At 46.4% G+C, this 23,093-nt stretch overlaps 1 protein-coding gene across 1 annotated transcript in view; it reads left to right on the top strand.

Moving 5' to 3' along the window:
* Nucleotides 1-23,093, top strand: part of LOC147119234 (uncharacterized) — a 101,081-nt gene that overhangs the window by 68,140 nt on the left and 9,848 nt on the right. The gene's annotated exons all lie outside the window — the stretch shown is intronic.

Genomic DNA, 23,093 nt, shown 5'->3' with positions numbered 1-23,093 from the left:
AGGTTTAGAATAGTTACAGAAAAAACAAGGAACAATCAAGCATAAAAATACTTACCTGTAGGAGGGCTAACTTAAACGAGTTAAAAAGGGACCTGGCCCAGGTGGATTGGAATCAAAAATTGGTAGGTAAAACAATAATTGAACAATGGGAGGCCTTCAACCAGGACATACCAGACCGCGGGTGTCGGCGGGAGGTGCAAGCGGGAAGCTTAAAAAGGCTTCAGAGACCCAGGTAAGGCCTCAGACCGCGGGTGTCGGCGGGAGGCGTGAGCGGGAAGCTTAAAAAGGCTTCAGAGACCCAGGTAAGGCCTCAGACCGCGGGTGTCGGCGGGAGGCGCAAGCGGGAAGCTTAAAAAGGCTTCAGAGACCCAGGACATACCAGACCGCGGGTGTCGGCGGGAGGCGCGAGCGGGAAGCTTAAAAAGGCTTCAGAGACCCAGGTAAGGCCTCAGACCACGGGTATCGGCGGGAGGCGCGAGCGGGAAGCTTAAAAAGGCTTCAGAGAGCCAGGTAAGGCCTCAGACCGTGGGTATCAGTGGGAGGCGCGAGCGGGAAGCTTTAAAAGGCTTCAGAGACCCAGGTAAGTTTTACCAGTCTCCAGTCTCGGACCTCAGAGGGAAGGAGAGAGGTAAAAAGTAATCCAAGTGTGACGTCACCAGAAAGCGGGTAAGTGATTGGTTGGTGAGTATTTCTCTCTTTTTTCAGCTTAAACTCTGTGGTTTATAGTTTCTAAGGTGCGATATTCATCATCTAGAATCGGGGCAGAGGGTATTTAAGAATAATATTAATAAATTAAATTAATTACATAGAATGGGAGATCAGGTGATGTGTTGCTGCTGCAATATGTGGCACCATTGATGCTCACAGTGATCACATTTGCAGTAAGTGTTGGCTGCTCGAGGAATTCCGACTCCGTGTTGAAGATCTGGAGTCCGAGCTCCAAACACTGAGACACATCAGGGAGGGGGAGAGTTACCTGGACTCTGTGTATCAGGAGGTAGTCACACCAATTAGATTAATTCATTCAGATGTAGTCCGTGGCCAGGGTCAGGATGGTGTGACTAGAAGTGAGGCAGGTACGGGGATCCAGGAGGTAGTGTTGGAGGAGCCGCAGCCCTTGCTCTTGTCCAACAGGTTTGAGGCTCTTACTCCCTGTGAGGATGGGAACAGGGACTGCGGGGAGGATGAGCAACCCGGCCACAGCACCATGGAATGGGGGGCCATTCAAGTGGGGGGAGATAAAAGAAATGTTGTAGTGGTAGGGGATAGCATCGTTAGGGGGATAGATAGAGTTCTTTGCAGCTGAGAGCGAGAGTCCCGAAGGCTGTGTTGCCTGCCTGGTTAAGGGGGTTAAGGGCATCTCCTCTGGACTGGAGAGAAACTTGGAGTGGGAGGGGGAGGATCCAGTTGTCGTGGTCCATGTTGGTACCAACGACATAGATAGGACAAGGAAGGAGGTTCTGCTGAGAGAGTTTGAGCAGCTAGGGGCCAAATTAAAAAGCAGAACCACAAGGGTAATAATCTCTGGATTACTACCTGAGCCACGTGCAAATTTGGCTAGGGTAAATAAAATTAGAGAATTAAATGCGTGGCTCAAAGCCTGGTGTGGGAGAAATGGGTTTTGCTTCCTGGGACACTGGCATCAGTACTGGAACAGGAGAGAGCTGTTCCGTTGGGACGGACTTCACTTGGCCAGTGCTGGGACTAGAGTCCTGGCGAATCAAATAACTAGGGCTGTAGAGAGGGCTTTAGACTAATTAGTGGGGGGGAGGTTTTAAGAGAGCGAAAAATAAAAATGACAGCGGAGAAGGCAATAGAGCAAGGTAGCAGTGGGGGAATTAAAAACCAGAGCGTGTCAGGAAGGGACAGAATGTATAATGATAAAGGTAAAGTTGCAAAAGGGGTAAAAGCAGGAATAAATTGTCAGAAAACATATTTGAAAGTTCTTTATCTGAATGCACGCAGCATTCGTAACAAAATTGACGAGTTGACGGTACAAATAACTACACATGGGTATGATCTGGTGGCCATTACGGAAACATGGCTGCAAGATAATCATGACTGGGAACTAAACATACAAGGGTATTTGACAATTAGGAAGGACAGGCAGGAAGGAAAGGGAGGTGGGGTTGCTATGGTAATCAAGGATGGAATCACTGCAATAGTCAGAAATGATATTGGGTCAAAGGATCAGGATAGTGAAATAGTTTGGGTGGAGATAAGGAATAAGAAGGGGAAAAAGTCACTAGTGGGCGTAGTCTATAGGCCTCCTAACAGTTGCAACTCTGTTGGTCGGAGTATAAATCAGGAAATAGTTGGGGCTTGTAATAAGGGAACAGCTATAATCATGGGGGATTTTAACTTTCATATTGACTGGACTAATCAAATTGGGCATGACAGCCTTGAGGAAGAGTTCATAGAGTGTATTAGGGACGGGTTCCTTGAGCAGTATGTAACTGAACCAACCAGGGGGCAGGCAATCTTAGATCTGGTCCTGTGTAATGAGTCAGGATTAATAAAAAATGTCCTAGTAAAGGATCCCCTTGGAATGAGTGACCATAATATGGTTGAATTCCATATTCAGTTTGAGGGTGAGAGAGTTGGATCTCAAACCAGCATACTGAACTTACATAAAGGAGACTATGAAGGTATGAGAGTAGAATTGACTAAAGTGGACTGGGAAAACAGATTAAAGTGTAAGACGGTACAAGGGCAGTCGTCTACATTCAAGGAGATATTTCACAGCTTTCAAGATAAATATATTCCACTGAGGAAAAGGGGGAGTAAAAGAAAAGACAGCCATCCGTGGCTTAATAAAGTAATAAAGGATAGTATCCGACTGAAAACAAGGCATATAAAGTAGCCAAATCTAGTGGGAGGATGGAAGATTGGGAAGCATTTAAAAGCCAGCAAACAATAACTAAAAGATTAATTAAGAAAGGGAAGATAGATTATGAAAGTAAACTAGCAAAAAATATAAAAACAGATAGAAAGAGTTTCTACAGCTATATAAAAAGAAAAAGGGTGGCTAAAGTGAACGTTGGTCCCTTAGAGGATGGGACCAGGAAACTAGTGGTGGGGAACATGGAGATGGCAAAGACGCTGAACAAATATTTTGTATCAGTCTTTACAGTAGAGGACACTAAAAACATCCCAACACTGGACAAACAGGGTGCAATGTGGGGGGGGGGGAGGAGCTAAAGATGATTAAAATCACTAAGGAGATGGTGCTCAGTAAAATAATGGGACTTAAGGCGGATAAATCCCCCGGACCTGATGGCCTACATCCTAGGGTCTTGAGAGAAGTGGCGGTAGGGATTGTGGTTGCATTGGTGATTATTTTCCAGAAATCCCTGGACTCAGGAAAGGTCCCGGCAGATTGGAAAACTGCTAATGTAACACCCTTATTTAAGAAGGGAAGTAGACAAAAAGCTGGAAACTATAGACCAGTTAGCCTAACATCTGTGGTTGGCAAAATGTTGGAGTCCATTATTAAGGAAACAGTAACAGAGCATTTGGATAAACATAATTTAATAGGACAGAGTCAGCATGGCTTTATGAAGGGGAAGTCATGTTTGACAAATTTGCTCGAATTCTTTGAGGATGTAACATACAGGGTGGATAAAGGGGAACCAGTGGATGTAGTGTATTTGGACTTCCAAAAGGCATTTGACAAGGTTCCACACAAAAGATTACTGATCAAGATAAGAAATCACGGGATTGGGGGTAATATACTGGCATGGGTGGAAGATTGGCTATCTAACAGAAAACAAAGAGTTGGGATAAATGGTTCATTCTCGGGCTGGCAATCAGTAACTAGTGGTGTTCCGCAGGGGTCAGTGCTGGGACCCCAACTCTTTACAATCTATATTAATGATTTGGAGGAAGGGACCGAGTGCAACATATCCAAGTTTGCCGATGATACAAAGATGGGAGGGAAAGCAGTGAGTGAGGAGGACATAAAAAACTTGCAAAAGGACATAGACAGGCTAAGTGAGTGGGCAGAGATTTGGCAGATGCAATATAATGTTGGAAAGTGTGAGGTTATGCACTTTGGCAGAAAAAATCAAAGAGCAAGTTATTATCTAAATGGAGAGAAACTGCAAAGTGCTACAGCACAAAGGGATCTGGGGGTCCTGGTGCATGAAACACAAAAAGTTAGTATGCAGGTGCAGCAGGTGATCAGCAAGGCCAATGGACTTTTGGCTTTTATTGCAAGGGGGATGGAGTATAAAAACAGGGAAGTCTTGCTGCAGTTATACAGGGTATTGGTGAGGCCACACCTGGAATACTGCGTGCAGTTTTGGTTTCCATATTTAAGAAAAGATATACTTGCTCTCGAGGCGGTTCAGAGAAGGTTCACTCGGTTGATTCCAGAGATGAGGGGGTTGATGTATGAGGAAAGGTTGAGTAGGTTGGACCTCTACTCATTGGAGTTCAGAAGAATGAGAGGCGATCTTATCGAAACATATAAGATTGTGAGGGGGCTTGATCGGGTGGATGCGGTGAGGATGTTTCCACTGATGGGTGAGACTAGAACTAGGGGGCATAATCTTAGAATAAGGGACTGCCCTTTCAAAACTGAGATGAGGAGAAACTTCTTCACTCAGAGGGTAGTAAATCTATGGAATTTGCTACCCCAGAGAGCTGTGGAAGCTGCAACATTAAATAAATTTAAAATGGAGATAGACAGTTTCCTAGCTGATAAGGGAATTAGGGGTTACGGGGAGAGGGCAGGGAAGTGGACGTGAGTCTAGATTCGGATCAGCCATGATCCTATTGAATGGCGGAGCAGGCCCGAGGGGCCGTATGGCCTACTCCTGCTCCTACTTCTTATGTTCTTATGTTCTTATTCTCGGCACATCTGTGCTTCTGTCTCAAATTTGGTCTCCCAAACACTACTATAATTTCCATGCAATAAACATGGAAATACACATATTTTGCCAACTTAAATTAATGGCTCTGATAAATGGTCTGTTACATCGCATACCATCTCTATGGTTGTAAAGCACAAGATCCTCTGGCCCAGGATGAGCCGTGCCTTGGTAGATCTGCTGGTGATGTAATACAAACGGTCATTGTTTGTGTATTCCATGTTTGTTGCATCACACCAATTTATTTTAGTCAATTTTCTCACAGCTGATTGTCTCATCGGTGAACTTATTCCAGCAATCTTAATAATTCGTGTTCCTTTTACCAAGGTGTTCACCAAGAAAGACGACTTCGCCAAAGCCACGGTAAACGAGGAGGTTGCTGGGATACTGGATGATATAAAGGTAGATATAGAGGAGGTATGAGAGAGGCTGGCAGTACTTAAAGTGGATAAGTCACCTGGTCCGGATGGGAGTCATTCTAGGTTGCTGAGGTAAGTAAGGGTAGAAATTGCAGAAGTGCTGGCCACAATTTTCCAATCCTCCTTAGATACCGGGGTGATGGCAGAGGACTGGAGGATTGAAAATGTTACACACTTGTTCAAAAAAGGGGAGAAGGATAAATCTGGCAATTACAGGCCAGTCAGTTTAACGTCGGTCGGGTGGGGAAGCTTTTAGAAGCAATAATCCGGGAGAAAGTTAACAGCCACTTGGACATGCATGGTGTTAGAATAAAATTTTGCTGGACAAGATTGCTGGACAAGATTTTGCTGGAAAAGACACAAACAACAAATTCACTGACTGGGACTAATTGAATCACTGCACAGTGAGACATGCCACGCTTACGCATGGCTGGAACAAAGTTCATCTCGTGTCCTGATTGGGACTAATTGAATCACTGAGGACTAACAAGGTTCACTGGTATCCTATCATCGAACTAATCACTTGTATCCTATTATCGAACTAATCACATTCCGCCGGGGAACAAGACGGAACGAAGACCTGAAGAGGCAGAATTGGCAACACAAGTGTGTAAACTCCTGACTGGAGGAAAATAACGATATGCGTTAATAAACGAATTGATTGGATGAATGTAAATGATCTAAAACCAACTTCTTGGAATTGTATATAAGCTCGGCATGTACTACAATTGGGGAGAAGGTGCTCTCGCAGACCGCGTGGTTGCAGACTCTTCTCCCAGAGCTCTGTCATTTAATAAAGTTGTCTCTCTTACTCAAAGTCTAGTTTCCGAGGAATCACTTTTCCTACAACAAATTGCCGCTGCGAGCAGGGTGCCACGGAGCTGAACAGTCGTTCGAATCAGTGACCAGGATGAGTAGTCAGATTTTTGACCGCCCATAAATCAGAGACACTCGACAAGGCGACTGAACGGCAAAGCGGCACCAAAACGAATCTGGGACACAGACTGAGTGGGTAAGAGACACTACTTGATTTGTATGTGTGTATTTGTATTTGTGCAATAGTAACTAAGTAACTAAGAAAAACCTCGGACCAGGAGGACACTTGTCTCAGACACCTAGCCTCAGGTCGGTTGTTAAGACGGCAAATGCCCCATGCGAAGGCCAGGACCATGAAGTAGGTGCCGAGACTCCAAGGTGTTCTAAAGTCGTGATACTAGTCGAGTACGGTTAACATTTTTCTGCATTATATCATGTTGCTAAGTGAACTAGGAGATTATTAGTGTCGGTGTTGTAGGACCCTGATCAGGTAAACAGACACCGGGGAGGGGTAGAAACCCCGTCCAACAAGCAAGCGTTACACGTCCGGGCAGTTTTGAGAGAAAGACAAACCCGGACCTCTGAGAACGCTGGCATAGAGTGCGACAAGAAGCTCGGGTATTCTCGGAAGGAAAGAATAGGGGGGCTCTCTAAGGAACAGATCTCCAGACACGAAGGAACGATCGGTGAAGCAGCGGCGATGTCAGGTGAGGAAGTTAAGAGGGGACCTTCGGGCTCCCTCACATATTCTTATATGACAAACCGACAGTCGTTAATTAAGAAGATGCAGAAAGACGGGTGGGATGTGTCACAGACTTTAGAACTCCAGAGAAGCTGGTTGACTAAACAGACAAAGGATAAAACCAAGGAGGCAGGAGTGTTATTAGTACACCAACTAGCAGGACTCATTGAACAAGTAAACGTAATAAAGAAAGTTGCACAAGACAAAGTACAGATGGTTACGGAACTAGAGACAAAGGCGAAATGTCAAGCAAAGATTATAAAGGAATTAGAGTGTAAGGTATACGAGGGGGGGTGAATGGGGACTTGTCCAGACACCACCTCCCTTCCCCCATATTACAGTGCAGAACCAACAGCCCCTGCAGGCGAGGGGGACGTTGAAATAGTCGAGATGGCTCCTGTGAGTCGGGGCGGGACATTGGCTAATCCCACCGCCAGTACCCAATAAAGGCGGAGGCCAGGAAGGCAGTCATGGACATAGTGAAGGGACTAGTAGAAAGGGGTATCCTGAGGGAAACCACGAGCACTACTAATTCCCCCACATGGCCAGTAGAGAAACCTGATGGGAGCTATAGGTTGACTATAGACTATACGGCCCTCAACAGGGTCACTCCTAAATTACACCCCATCGTTGCCAGCCCCTCAACAATTTTGAATGGGCTATCCCCTGAACAGAAGATATTCACCGTTTTAGACATAGCTAACGGATTCTGGGCACTCCCATTAGATCTGGAATCACAAGAGAAATTTGCATTCACAGTAGGGGATAAACAATATACGTGGACCCGATTGCCACAGGGATTCCATAATAGCCCAGCTATTTTTCACCGCGTCATGAGTGATATCCTAAAACAGATAGAAGTACCTAAAGGAAGAACTATTTTGCAGTACGTCGACGACATACTAATAGCCTCGGAAACGAAGGCAGACCATCTGGCAACCCTATATTTAGTACTAAGGGCCCTAGAGACGGCTGGCCTCAAGGTAAGCCCTAAAAAAGCACAGATAGGAAAAACTCAGGTCCTATACCTGGGACATCTAATCTCCCAAGGACTTAAAGAAATGCCACAGGACAGGAAACACGCTGTCCAGGGCATGCCGAGACCCGTAACAGTACGCGGAGTCAGGAAGGTACTGGGGCTCTTTAATTACAGTCGAAATTTTATCCTGGGGTTCGCTAAATTAGCAGAACCTATACAAAGATTAGTGAAAGGGGGTAAACCCGCGTTGGAACCGATAGATTGGGGACCGGAACAAGAGGAAGCTTATACTCAACTAAAGTCTGAGCTAGTATCAGCCCCAGGGCTAGGACTGCCAGATATGAGTAAGGACTTCCACATACATTGCAACAATGAAGAAGGGTTTTACACAGCAGTAGTTACACAGGATCATGGGGATAAAAGAAGGCCCGTCGCCTACTATTTCACAGCGGAGGGACCGGTAGTCACAGGGCTCTCCCGGTGCATAGCTGCATTGGATTGTGCGGCTTGGGCAGTAAAGGTTAGTGAGCCGATAGTAATGACAGGAAACATTATATTGCACACTAAACACACTCTGGTAGAGATGCTGAATACCGGGAAATTAAGATCCATCTCGAACATGAGACGTGCCAAGTGGGAGGCCGTCCTCCCTCCGAGTAAAGCAGTAACCATTGTTAGAGACACGGGAGAACCCGGCAGAAGGAATACTGGGAACTGGGGAGCCCCACAACTGTGGGGACGTAGATATGAACCTGGAAGAAGATAGGATAAAAGACACCCCTTTAGCGACAGCGGAAGAGACGTTGTACGTAGATGGTTCACGCAAGTATATAGATGGGCTGCCCCGAACGGGGTGGGCGGTGGTTAATGGCGAATTAAAAACCGTAGAGTCAGGACGGATTGATGGAGGCCTATCGGCCCAAGTGGCAGAGCTAGTGGCTCTCACCAGGGCACTAGCGTTGTCAGAGAATAAAATCGTGAACATTTACACAGATAGTAGGTATGCCTTTGGGGTGGTCCACGATTATATGGCTGCATGGGGTAGGAGGGGATTCATTACTGCGGGAGGCAATCCCATAAAACACCAGCTGAGGATAGAAGCCCTCCTAGAAGCTAGCGACAAACCCCAACAGGTAGCAGTAATTAAGATTAAGGCACATCAGAGGGAACCGGACCGGACTAGCCCGGACTGGTTAAATCACCAGGGGAACCAGGCTGCGGACCAAGCAGCACAAAGGGCGCTAGAGCAAGAAAGGATTGAAGAAGTACCAATAACCGCTGTGAGCAGCTCCGAGGACGAGATAAGTATTGACGAACTCCATGAGGACACCCCCGACGTCAAAAAAGGTACGTGGGAAGAACAAGGCGCAAAGCGGGGAAGCGATAATGTCTGGCGAAAGGATAACAGGGTAATGGCCCCCAAGTGCATTCAAAATATGCTATTAGAACTCCACCATGGGCTTGTACACTCAGGGAGAGAAGCGATGATGGGAAGCCTCAGCAAAGAATGGTGGTGGAAGGGGATGGGAAGAGATATCGCGAGATATTGCCATCGATGTATCACCTGTGCGCAGTATAACCCCGGGCGACCCATAAAGGTCAAAATGGGACATCAACCAAGTCCAAAGATGTGCAAGTTAGGTTGATTGGCTATGATAAATTGACCCTTAGTGTTGGGGGATTAAATACGAGGGGTTACGGGGATAGGGTGGGATATGTGTTGGTGTAGGGGTTACGGGGATCGGGTGGGATATGTGTCGGTGCAGGCTCGATGGGCCGAAATGGCCTCTATCTGCACTGTGGGGTTTCTGTGCGTTCTGTGTGTGCGTGCCACGAGGGCCCTGGGAGCATATACAAATAGACTTCACAGGTCCCCTTCCACCGTCACACGGCAAAACATACTGCCTCGTGGTCATAGACCAATTCACCCGCTGGGTAGAGGCTTTCCCCACGCGAAATTGCACCGCTTTGACGGTTGCCAGAGTCTTAGCTGAAGAAGTAATCCCCAGCTGGGGAATACCAATTCAAATGGACTCTGATCAAGGTACCCACTTTACCGGGAGTGTCATAAAAACGGTATGCCAATTAATGGGAATTAAACAAAAATTCCACATCCCATACCACCCTCAAAGTTCGGGCATGGTGGAACGAATGAACTGAACCCTTAAAAATGCATTGGCAAAGGCAATGCAGACGTCGGGGAAAACCTGGACTGAAGTATTGCCCATTATCCTAATGAAGCTGCGAGCCACTGAAAACCGAACGACAGGCTTGACCCCTTATGAATTGATGACAGGAAGGGCGATGCAATTGCCAGAAGGCATCATAACAGGTGGGGCCGATGTAGGCCCTTTAAAAGATAGACTAAAATGATACGTTCTGGAACTTAGCACTCAATTAAAGGAGATGGGAAAGAATGTCCGCGATAATCAGGAGGACAAGGATCGGGCACAAGAGCTCACAATGACGGCTTATATTCCCTCAGCGGGTAGTAAAGTCATGGTGAAAACTCTGCCCAGCAAACCAGGGTTCGCCCCAAAATGGAGTGGGCCATATGAAATCATAATCAGTGGGGATACCTGTGCCTGTCTAGACATAAGGGGTAAAGGAGTATGGAAGCATTGGACACAATTGAAAGTGTATAAAGACAACTGACTGGCTACTTTCTGAATCTGTTTTACAGGTGATCTGCATACCCTTTATCATAAAATTCCTGTAAAGATATATTAATCATGTTTAGAGTATTATGGGTAATGGCGTTATTTCATATTGTCACGGGAAGCGCGGTACCCCATTTACGTAAAGAGAGAGGATTGCATGTAAATACCTTTCTGTATATGTCATATGTCTATGCGAAAAAAAATGGGCCAAAGCTCCTGCTGGGTGTGCGCCCATGTGCCCACCCATACGGGGGGAGGAATCCCATTAAGGCCTATCCCCTTTAAGGTAGAGGAGATGGTAGGGTGGTTATTATACTCTAATACCACCTGGAATAAGGAGGATACCATACAAACCCAAAATAGCTTGAATCCAGATCAGCTGGAACATGAGTGGAAACAGGCAGGGTATAACCCCACGAACTTTAAAGGATGGTTTCATCCCCAGTACGATAATCGAAGGTATCCAGAAGAGCTATTAGTCAGCACAGGGGGAAAACTAAACAATGCAGAGGGGGAAGTCTGCTTGGTAAACTATGACGAGACAGGGTTAGTGGTTGGATGGAGTAAGTGCAAGTATAATTACACTTTAACCAAAACCAGTACGAAACCACCAGGTGCCCCAGAATGGCCCTACGTGGGAACGTTTAATTTATCCGAAGTGCTAAACCGGACTAGCAATCTACCCTGGAGGGGAATACCTGGGATCATGTACCAACTTTGGAACAAATTTGAGGCCTATAATAATACCTATTTCATTTGCGGATATAAGGCGTATCCATGGCTTCCACGAACCTGGACTGGGTCATGCTATATAGGATACGTAGTACCATACATCCATTATTTATCCTCCCTAACCCACCACTACGGGTACCAGTCATTATGGCAACCAGTCAAGCGTGTTAAGAGAGCTATTACGGAAACCGAAAGATTCTGGGCTATAGCATTCCCCTGGTACAGAACAGGAAAAATAGCAAGGGAATCCATAAACATGGCAGCAGTGCTCGAACAAATAGCCAACGATACGGCTGAGTCCCTGAGAGAAATGAGTGCCGAAATGGTGGCGATCCGGACCACCGCCTTACAGAATAGGATAGCCCTAGATTATCTGTTGGCGGCGCAAGGAGGCACCTGTGCCCTGATCGGGACAGACTGCTGTACATATGTCCCAGATAGCTCCAAGAATATCATGAGCCTAGCAAATCATATCCAAGAAGAAATAAAGAAGCTCCATCAACCCACAAGCACAGGGTGGCTTGATTGGTTGCTAGGGAAAACCGGGTGGGGAGCGTGGATGATGCAAGGGATAATAATAATAGTTGTAATTTGTATGTTGATGTGTTGTGCGCTGAGCCTTATAAAGTTGTGTTGCCAAACTGCTATGAAAACCGTGATGCTGATCGCCTCTATCGAGGAGGAACACACCAACCTGCTACCAAGGGACGAAGAACACCAATACGACACTGTCGAAGGAACAACCGAACCCCCAGACATAAGCCAGTGGCTGTAAGCACCGACGAAAGGGGGACTGAGGATGGTCATCTGGGAGCAAATGAATCGTGCTCCAGGACCAAGAGGAGGGATTGTTAGAATAAAATTTTGCTGGACAAGATTTTGCTGGAAAAGACACAAACAACAAATTCGCTGACTGGGACTAATTGAATCACTGCACAGTAAGACATGCCACGCTTACGCATGGCTGGAACAAAGTTCATCTCGTGTCCTGACTGGGACTAATTGAATCACTGAGGACTAACAAGGTTCACTGGTATCCTATCATCGAACTAATCACATTCCGCCGGGGAACAAGACGGAACGAAGACCTGAAGAGGCAGAATTGGCAACACAAGTGTGTAAACTCCTGACTGGAGGAAAATAACGATATGCGTTAATAAACGAATTGATTGGATGAATGTAAATGATCTAAAACCAACTTCTTGGAATTGTATATAAGCTCGGCACATACTACAATCGGGGAGAAGGTGCTCTCGCAGACCACGTGGTTGCAGACTCTTCTCCCAGAGCTCTGTCATTTAATAAAGTTGTCTCTCTTACTCAAAGTCTAGTTTCCGAGGAGAAAGTTAACAGCCACTTGGACAAGCATGGACTAAAAGGTGAGCCAGCACGGATTTGTTAAGGGCAAGTCGTGTTTGACTAACTCGATTGAGTTCTTTGATGCGGTAACAGAGAGGGTGGATGAGGGCGGAGCAATTGATGTTGTGTATATGGACTTTCAAAAGGCATTTAATAAAGTACCACATAATGGACTTGTTCGCATAATTGAAGCCCATGGGATAAAAGGGGCAGTGACAGCATGGAAAACAGAGAGTTGTGTTGAATGGTTATTTTTCGGACTGGAGGGAGGTATACAGTGGTGATAGAACATAAGAACATAAGAAATAAGAGCAGCAGTGGGCCATTCGGCCCCTCGTGTCTGCTCCGCCATTCAATAAGATCATGGCTGATCATCGACCTCAACTCCACTTTCCCGCCCGATCTCCGTATCCCTCGATTCCCCTAGAGTCCAAAAATCTATTCATCTCAGCCTTGAATATACTCAAAGACTCAGCAATCACAGCCCTCTGGGGCAGAGAATTCCAAAGATTCACAACCCTTTGAGTGAAGAAATTCCTCCTCATCTTGGTCTTAAATGACCGACCCCTTATCCTGAGCCTAAGCCCCCTAGTTCTAGACACTCCAGCCAGGGGAAACAACCTCTCGGCATCTACCCTGTCAATCCCCCTCAGAATCTTGTATGTTTCAATGAGATCACCTCTCATTCTTCTAAGCTCCAGAGAGTATCGGCCCATTCTACACAATCTCTCATCACAGGACAGCCCTCTCATCCCAGGAATCAATCTAACATAGAAACACAGAAGATAGGAGCAGGAGTAGGCCATTCGGCCCTTCGAGCCTGCTCCGCCATTCAATGAGATCATGGCTGATCATCCAAATTCAGTACCCTGTCCCTGCCTTCTCCCCATATCCCTTGATCCCTTTAGCCTCAAGAAATATATCCAACTCTTTCTTGAATATATTTAATGAACTGGCCTCCACCGCCCTCTGTGGCAGAGAATTCCATAGGTTCACCACTCTCTGGGTGAAGAAATTCCTCCTCATCTCAGTCCTAAATGGCTTACCCCTTATCCTTAGACTATGACCCCTGGTTCTGGACTCCCCGGCCATCAGAAACATCCTTTCTGCATCTAGTCTGTCCAGACCTGACTGAATTTTATAGGTTTCGATGAGATCCCCTCTCAATCTTCTAAACTCCAGTGAGTATAAGCCCAATCGACACAATCTCTCCTCATATGTCATTCCTGCCATCCCAGGTATCAGCCTGGTGAATCTTCGCTGCACTCCCTCCATGGCAAGAACGTCCTTCCTCAGGTAAGGCGACCAAAACTGCACACAATACTCAAGGTGTGGTCTCACCAAGGCCCTGTACAGCTGTAGCAAGACTTCCTTACTCTTATACTCCAACCCCCTTGTAATAAAGGCCAACATGCCATTTGCCTTCCTTATTGCTTGCTGTACCTGCATGCTAACTCTCTGTGTTTCTTGCACGAGGACACCCAAATCTCTCTGAACACCAACATTTGAAAGTTTCTCACCATTTAAAACATATTCAGTTTTTCTATTCTTCCTACCAAAGTGAATAACCTCACATTTCCCCACATTATACTCCATCTGCCACCTTACTGCCCACTCAGTTAGTCTATCTATATCCCTTTGCAGACTCTGTGTGTTCTCCTCACAGCTTACTGTCCCACCTAGCTTTGTATCATCAGCAAACTTGGATACATTACACTCTGTCCCTTCATCTCGGTCATTAATATAGATTGTAAATAGCTGAGGCCCCAACACTGATCCTTGCGGCACCCCACTAGTTACAGCCTGCCAACCTGAAAAAGATCCATTTATCCCGACTCTCTGTTTTTTGTCCATTAACCAATCCTCTACCCATGTTACTATATTAACCCCAGGGTTCAGTACTAGGACCACTGCTTTTTGATAGACATTAATGACTTGGACTTGGGCGTACAGGGCACAATTTTGAAATTTGCAGATGACACTAAACTTGGAACTGTAGTAAACAGTGAGGAAAATAGTAATAAATTTCAAGAGGACATCGACAGGCTGGTGGAATGGGCGGACACACGGTAGTAGGGAAAAACCGGGGAACTACAGGCCAGTGAGCCTAACATCAGTGGTAGGAAAATTATTGGAAAAAGTCCTGAGGGACAAAATTTGTCTCCACTTGGAGAGGCAAGGATTAATCAGGGATAGTCAACATGGCTTTGTCAAGGGAAGATCATGTCTGACTAATTTGATTGAATTTTTTGAGGGGGTGACTAGGTGTGTGGATGAGGGTAACGCAGTGGATGTGGTATACATGGATTTCAGTAAGGCCTTCGATAAAGTCCCGCACAGGAGGCTGGTCAAGAAGGTAAGAGCCCATGGAATCCAGGGTGCCTTGGCACATTGGATACAAAACTGGCTTAGTGGCAGAAGGCAGAGGGTGATGGTCGAAGGTTGTTTTTGTGACTGGAAGCCTGTGGCCAGTGGGGTACCACAGGGATCGGTGCTGGGTCCCTTGCTGTTTGTGGTCTACATTAATGACTTGGATATGAATGTGAAGGGTATGATCAGTAAGTTCGCGGATGATACAAAAATTGGTAGGGTGGTAAATAGCGAGGAGGGTAGCCTCAGTCTGCAGGACGATATAGATGGGTTGGTCAGATGGGCGGAACAGTGGCAAATGGAATTTAACCCGGAAAAGTGCGAGGTGATGCACTTTGGGGGGACTAACAAGGCAAGGGAATACACAATGAATGGAAAGACCCTAGGCAAGACGGAGGGTCAGAGGGATCTGGGTGTGCAAGTACACAGATCCCTGAAGGCGGCGGAACAGGTGGATAAGGTGGTAAAAAAGGCATATGGGATACTTGCTTTCATTAGCCGAGGCATTGAATATAAGAGCAAGGAGGTTATGATGGAGCTGTATAAAACACTGGTTAGGCCACAGCTGGAATACTGTGTGCAGTTCTGGTCGCCACACTACAGGAAGGATGTGATCGCGTTAGAGAGGGTGCAGAGGAGGTTCACCAGGATGTTACCAGGGCTGGAGCGCTTCAGCTATGAAGAGAGACTGGGCAGATTGGGTTTGTTTTCCTTGGAGCAGAGGAGGCTGAGGGGGGACATGATTGAGGTGTACAAAATTATGAGGGGCATAGATAGGATGGATACTAAGGAGCTTTTTCCCTTAGTAGAGGGGTCAATAACTAGGGGGCATAGATTCAAGGTAAAGGGCGGGAGGTTTAGAGGGGATTTGAGAAAGAACTTTTTCACCCAGAGGGTGGTTGGAGTCTGGAACTCACTGCCTGAAAGGGTTGTGGAGGCAGGAACCCTCACAACATTTAAGATGCATTTGGATGAGCACTTGAAATGCCATAGCATACAAGGCTACGGGCCAAATGCTGGAATATGGGATTAGATTAGACAGGGCTTGATGGCCGGCGCGGACACGATGGGCCGAAGGGCCTCTATCCGTGCTGTATAACTCTATGACTCTATGACATGAAATTCAACACAGTAAAGTGTGAGGTGATACATTTTGGTAGGAAGAATGAGGAGAGACCGTACACACTAAATGGTACAATTTTATAGGGGGTGCAAGAACAGAGAGACCTGGGGGTGTTTGTGCACAAATCTTTGAAGGTGGCAGGACAGGTTAACAAAGCATTTGGGATCCTGGGCTTTATAAATAGAGGCATAGAGGACAAAAGCCAGGAAGTTACGCTGAACCCGTATAAAACACTAGTTCGGCCTCAGCTGGAGTATTGTGTCCAATTCTGGGCCCCACACTTTATGAAGGATGTGACGGCTTTGGAGAGGGTGCAGAAGAGATTTACTGGACTGGTTCCAGGGATGAGGGATTACAGTTACGTGGGGAGACTGGAGATCTGGGGTTGTTCTCCTTGGAGCAGAGAAGGTTAAGAGGAGATTTGATAGAGGTGTTCAAAATCATGAACGGTTTTAATAGAGTAAATAAGCAGAAACTGTTTTGAGTGGCAGAAGGGTCGGTAACCAGAGAACACAGGTTAAAGTTCTGATGAAGGGTCATCGACCTGAAACGTTAACTCTGTTTCTCTCTCCACAGATGCTGCCTGACCTGCTGAGTATTTCCAGCATTTTCTGTTTTCATTTCAGATTTCCAGCATCCGCAGTATTTTGCTTTTGTAACACAGATTAAACACAGAGGCGACTTGAGGAAAATGTTTTTTTACACAGCGAGTAGTTAGGCCACAGCTCTAGAATACTGCGTGCAGTTCTGGTCACCACATTACAGGAACGATGCGGTTGTGCTCGAGAGGGTAGAGGAGATTTACGAGGATGTTGCCAGGACTGGAGAATTTTAGCTGTGAGGAAAGATTGGATCGGCTGGGGCTGTTTTCTTTGGAACAGTGGAGGCTGAGGAGAGACCTTATTGAGGTGTATAAAAATATGAGGGGCCTAGAATAAGGACATAAGACGTAGGAGCAGGAGTAGGTCATTTGGCCCCTCGAGAGAGTGGACAGGAAGATCCTATTCCCTTAGCAGAGGGGCATAGATTTAAAGTAATTGGTAGGAGGTTTACAGGGGATTTGAGGGGAAATGTCTTCACCCAGAGTGTTGTGGGGGTCTGGAACTCACCGCCTGTAAGGGTGGTAGAGGCAGAGACCCTCACCACATTTAAAAAGTGCTTGGATGTGCACTTGAAGTGCCGTAACCTGCAGGGCTACGGACCAAGAGCTGGAAAGTGGGATTCGGCTGGAGAGCTCTTTGTCGGCCAGCACAGACACGATGGGGTGAAATGGCCTCCTTCCGTGCTGTAAATTTCTATGATTCTGCTGATGTTAATAACCCCGATAACTGGGCTGGAGTTTAATATTCTGGATATATAGCTGATTGTGTTCTCGGGCTGCAGTGTCCCTTTAGGAACCGCTCTCTGTGATCTTTCCCCTTAATTCAGGGACTCTCATCAAAAATTATTTTACAATAAAATTATGAACTTTTAACACAATCCTAAATTGATCTTTGGTACAAAATCTACAATTCAGTGTCTGAAATGTTCCACTGATTAACATCTCCAATTAGAAAGTGCTGATTAATCCTCGCTGACAATTCTTACTGACTTGCACATTACACACAGTGACACCTCCATTATCCACCAGAAAGAAGGGGAATGGGAATTGGTGGAGAATCGAGAGTCCCCAAATGTTGCCCCTCTCGTCTGGTACAGCAATCCCCTCGGCACGGGAATGGAGACAAGTCCAGTTATAGTGACGGGATGAGTTAAAGGTATTTACTCAGACGGGCGGAAGGTGGGAAGTGGTGTTCCACGGGGATCGGTGCTGGGACCACTGTTGTTCACCATTTACATGAATGATTTGGACTTGGGAATCAGAAGTACAATTTCAAAATTTGCAGATGACACTAAATTGGGGGGTGTAGTTAATACTGAGGAAGACTGCGATAGCATCCTTGTAGAATTATTCAGTTGTGTTCAGTAAATAGCAGCATCTTTTAATTTGCTTTGACTGATCACATCACTATATAGTTACGTGAAAAACAGAAATCATTAACAGCTCCCAATTTCAGAATTGTCAGATTCAAACTCAACTTCTTCCAAGTACAATTTAACATTTCAAAAATTGTAATGGATGTAGGCGAGATATTAGGGCTGTTGTCTGACACAATCCAAACACAGTGACACACAGACAGATGGGCAGGTGTAGCTTCACAGCGAATCCTTTCAAGCCTCACTAAAAAGTGGCAGACTGGCAATCCATTGTTCACTAATGGAGTTGTGATCTTTGTAAATTAAGAAAGGAAATGCATGGAAATGTGTCAGAGTTGATTAACAGAGTGGGGCATCATCTCCCTTTGATTTCTATTTCTGACACCAGGCAACAGAAAAAGGTAATTACAACACGACATAAACAGACTCTTCAGGTGTGAGACATCAGACTTCAGAACAACACGTCTGCCAGCTCTGGCCACAAACCTCAGTACAGTCAACCTTTCAGCAGCTGCAGCCCTGATTAAATAACTAGTAGTTTAACATGTCTAGTAGAGCTTTTGTATCAAAATAGAAGAAATGTATTTGTGACACACACACAATTAATAATTAAATCACAATGTGATTGTGAGGATCGATTATCGCCTCTTTAACCTTCCGTGCCCGCCGATCAAGGAAGGTATCAAGTGAACCAGTGGACACCGCCTGCTCCCTCTCCAGGGCCACCTGGGCAGGGACAAGACCACGGGAGAGAGGCAGGCAGCCAGAGTGACCCCCCATGGGCCCCGCCCATCCTGGGCCTACAAATTACTGTTTTCGTCAGGCCCAAGAGCAGGTCCAGGAGAAGATCCTCCGACTTACCCACCCCCTCCGCACCGGGCGGCCAAAGATTAGGAGTGTGGGGCTAAAGTGTAACCAAGAGTTGAGGAGCAGCCTCTTCAGGTAACTATACAGGGGCTGCAACCTCTCACACTGAATATATACACGGCCCATGGACTCCTCTAGGCCGCAGAAAACACATCTGGCCTTAGAGTCCAGAAAGGAGCTTAAAACTGTTTAACAACAGCTCCCTGCAACAGTCTCCACCCCAGATCCCCAATGGGGCAGGGAAGGACCCCCGCGTAGAGAGCCCTCCATTGGGGAACCTCGCCTCCGCCGGACAGCAAGATGACCCGCCAGTCTGATTGAGATTGGGCAATAAACTAAATGAATCAATAAATGACACAGAAACCCGAGTCCCCGGGTCCTCAGCCCTGGTGTGAAGTACGCTGGCCATCAATTTTCCGTTACTAACTCACACCTCAGGCCCCACCCAGTCTGGTTTAATTACTAAATGTTTTCTAACTCAGGTTCAGGCCTGTCATTGTGAGGTAAACAAGGCCTCAGTTATTGGTGTGTCCCACCCGAGCGGCTGTTAATGGCTTTAATAAACTGGCAGCAAGGTTTTTTTTAAAGGTGGAAAGTGGTGAAAAACGCCACTAGCGATGCCTCAAAACTCACGGACTGAGAAATCCACTTCAGCAGCGCCCCTGCCACAGGACTCAATATCCACCCCCTCCACCACTGGTGCACTGTGTCTGCAGTATGTACGGTCTACAAGATAACCACGGTCAGGCCCTGTGAAGTCAAGGGCCAGGCAGCAGAATGGATGGAAAGATCGCAACAAACTTCCTTTAACTCCAACCCTCTGATTTCTGTTTTGTAGCCAGCTTTCCATCCATTCTGCTGCCTGGCCCTTCACTCCACACGGCCCGACCTTGGTCATCTTCTAGATCTTACAAACTGTTATGGATAGCAAGCTGGTTACAAAACAGAAAACAGAGAGTAGGGGTTAAGAGTGGCAAAAGGTGGGAAGTGGTGTTCCACAGGGATCAGTGCTGGGACCACTGTTGTTCACCATTTACATAAATGGTTTGGACTCGGGAATTGGAAGTCCAATTTCAAACTTTGTCTATGACACCAAATTGGGAGGTAGAGTTAATACTGAGGAAGACTGTGACAAAATCATGTGTTAAACTCCCTCTCTAACAGCACTGTGGGAGGACCTTCATCACACAGACTGCAGCGGTTCAAGAAGGTGGCTCACCACCACCTTCTCAAGGGCAACTAGGGCTGGGCAATAAATTCTGGCCTTACCAGCGACGCCCACGTCCGATGAACGAATACAAAAAAAACGCAAGAAGACATTAATAAGCTTCCAGAATGGGAGGGTAATTAGAAAATGAATTTTAAGATAAGTGGTGCATTTTGGTAGTAAGAATAAGAAGGCCACACACTACTTGGAAAATAAGAGTCTAAATGGGGTAGAGGAGCAAAGGGATCTCAGGGTCCAGATACACAAATCACTAAAAGTAGCGACGCAGGTTAATGAGGCCATAACAGGAGCAAACAATGGACTGGGGCTCATTTCTAGAGGGATAGAATTGAAAAGCAGAAAAGTTATGTTAAACTTGTATAGGACATTGGTTAGACCACACTTGGCGTACAGTGCACAGTTCTGGTCACCATATTATAAAAAGGATATAGAGGCACTGGAGAAGGTGGAAAAAGGCTTTGCAAGGATGATCCTAGAACTGAGATGATATACTTATCAGGAAAGGCTGAACAGGCTGGGGCTCTTTTCTCCAGAATAAAGAGAAGGCCGATGGGTGACCTGATCGAGGTCTTTAAGATGATGAAAAGATTATATCGGGTGGACCTGGAGAAAATGTTTCCACTTGTGGGGAGTCCAAAACTACAGGTCATAAATATAACACAGTCTCTAATAAATCCAATGGGGAATTCAGGAGAAACTTCTTTACCCAAAGAGAGGTCAGAATGTGGAACGTGCTACCACAAGGAGTAGTTGAGGTGAATAGCACAGATACATTCCTGGGGAAGGTAGATAAGCACATGAGGGAGAAAGGAATAGAAGGATATGCTAATAGGGTTAGATGAAGAGTGGTGGGAGGAGACTCGTGTGGAGCAGAAACACCGGCAGTGACCAGTTGGGCCGAATGGCCTGTTCCTGTGCTGCAGACTCTGTAATTCTATGTAACTCTGTGTAACTATGTCTTCTGACTCCTGACGTAGCTGGAAAAGATTTTACTATTATTACCACAATTGTACACTATCTTCCAAAAGATCTCTGAGCTTCTCTAATGGCTGCTTTTGACTCTCTCAATTGTGGGTGATATTTGTCCCTATTCTCCTATAAACTGAACTCACCTTGATCTGAACTGGGTTCAATATAAGACAGTTCGGGGAGTCAGGCATCATTCACCCCTAGACCTACGCTGGCAGGTAAAACCCCAGACGGTTCCTCAGTAAGGATTCCTCTGGTTCCTCGCCATATATTTGTCAGGATACTGAAGCCCAGCTTTCTTACCGTCCACTCCTGGAGGCCCCGCTCCCTGAGCCTACAACCTTCAGCAGGGTCAGTGGTGGAGTTCCACAGCGGGAGTGATCCCAGAGTAACTGTCGGGATCGCACCCCCGTGGATGTTCCGGGTCATGTATTTTTAGTTATCCTGGTGTCTAACACACACACATCAATAAAACAGGGAGTTCCTGGAAACACGCTGCAGGTCCTTCTTTATCTGGAGATCAAATGTCTGTTGTATAATTGTACCAGCAGTTAACAGGCTCCTGTGAACTCTTCCATCTGCTATTTTAATGCAGACTTTAACCAATTTATTTTAAACGAGTTTATTTTAAATGGGTTAACGCCTGCCTTAAAATGGTAGACTCAGGACTGTCCCACAGGTGCGTTAAATCTACATAGAATAATTACCACAGTCATTTTTAGACTGGAAACTTAAACCTGCTGTTTCACTTTCAGTTAGGAACAGATCGCAGTTTGACACCAATCTCTGATTTGACAGCACGTTTCCAGCATTCACCGTTGTTCTTCCTGACTCTAAACACAGTTGTAAAGGAGCCTTCTGTTCTGTGCCTAGGAGCTCTGAACCATGGAAGAGAGCGGCTGGGACACATCTCTTACAGGCCTCAAGACTAACACACGGCAAACCCATCATAATGAAGTGTTTCGAGAGACTGGTCCTGACTCACATCAAAGCCAGTGTTCCCGCCTCTCTCGACCAACACCAGTTTGCCTATTGCGCAAACAGATCAACGGAGGATGCAATCACAACTGCTCTTCATTCTGCACTGAAACACTTAGACGGTAAAGAGACCTACATCAGAATGCTGTTCATGGACTACAGCTCAGCATTCAACACCATCGTCCCCAACAAGCTGGCCACCAAACTCCACACTCTTGGCCTGAACACTTCCCTCTGCAACTGGACCCTGGACTTCCTAACTAACAGACCCCAGTCTGTCAAATTAAGTAACCACACCTCCCCCCCCCCGACCCTGAACACGGGGGCTCCACAAGGTTGTGTGCTGAGCCCCCTCCTCTACTCCCTCTTCACCCACGACTGCGTGGCTGTTCATGGTTCCAACACCATCATCAAGTTTGCGGATGGTACCACGGTGGTAGGCCAGATCACCAACAACGATAAGTCAGCCTACAGGGAGAAGGTCCAGAACCTCGTGAAGTGGTGCGCCGACAACAACCTGGCCCTTAACATCAAGAAAACCAAGGAAATCATTGCGGACTTCAGGAAGTCTAAAGGCGGAAGACACCCCCCCATCCACATCCAAGGGGCTGTGGTGGAAAGGGTGGGCAGCTTTAAGTTCTTCGGAGTCCACATCACGGAAGACCGCTCCTGGTCTCTCAGTACCTCCTCTTTGGTGAAGAAGGCCCAGCAGCGCCTATATTTCCTAAGGAGGCTGAAGGGATGCAACCTGTCACCCCGGATCCTCTCTAACTTTTACCACTGCACAATAGAGAGCATCCTGACGAACTGTATCATAGTGTGGTATAGCAGCTGTACCTCCTATGACCGGAAAGCCCTGCAGCGGGTAGTCAAAACTGCCCAACGCATTACCGGCACCCGGCTACCGACCATAGAGCACATATACCAGAAACACTGTCTACGGAGGTCACTGACCATCAACAAAGACCCTACCCACCCCAGCCACAGCTTTTTCACCCCC

The sequence above is a fragment of the Somniosus microcephalus genome, chromosome 4 (assembly GCF_052327205.1).
Source record: "Somniosus microcephalus isolate GS21.2 chromosome 4, FLI_Smic_1.0, whole genome shotgun sequence".
Taxonomy (NCBI): domain Eukaryota; kingdom Metazoa; phylum Chordata; class Chondrichthyes; order Squaliformes; family Somniosidae; genus Somniosus; species Somniosus microcephalus.
The sequence above is the reverse complement of the archived record's forward strand: the minus strand, read 5'-3'. Positions and strand labels throughout refer to the sequence as shown.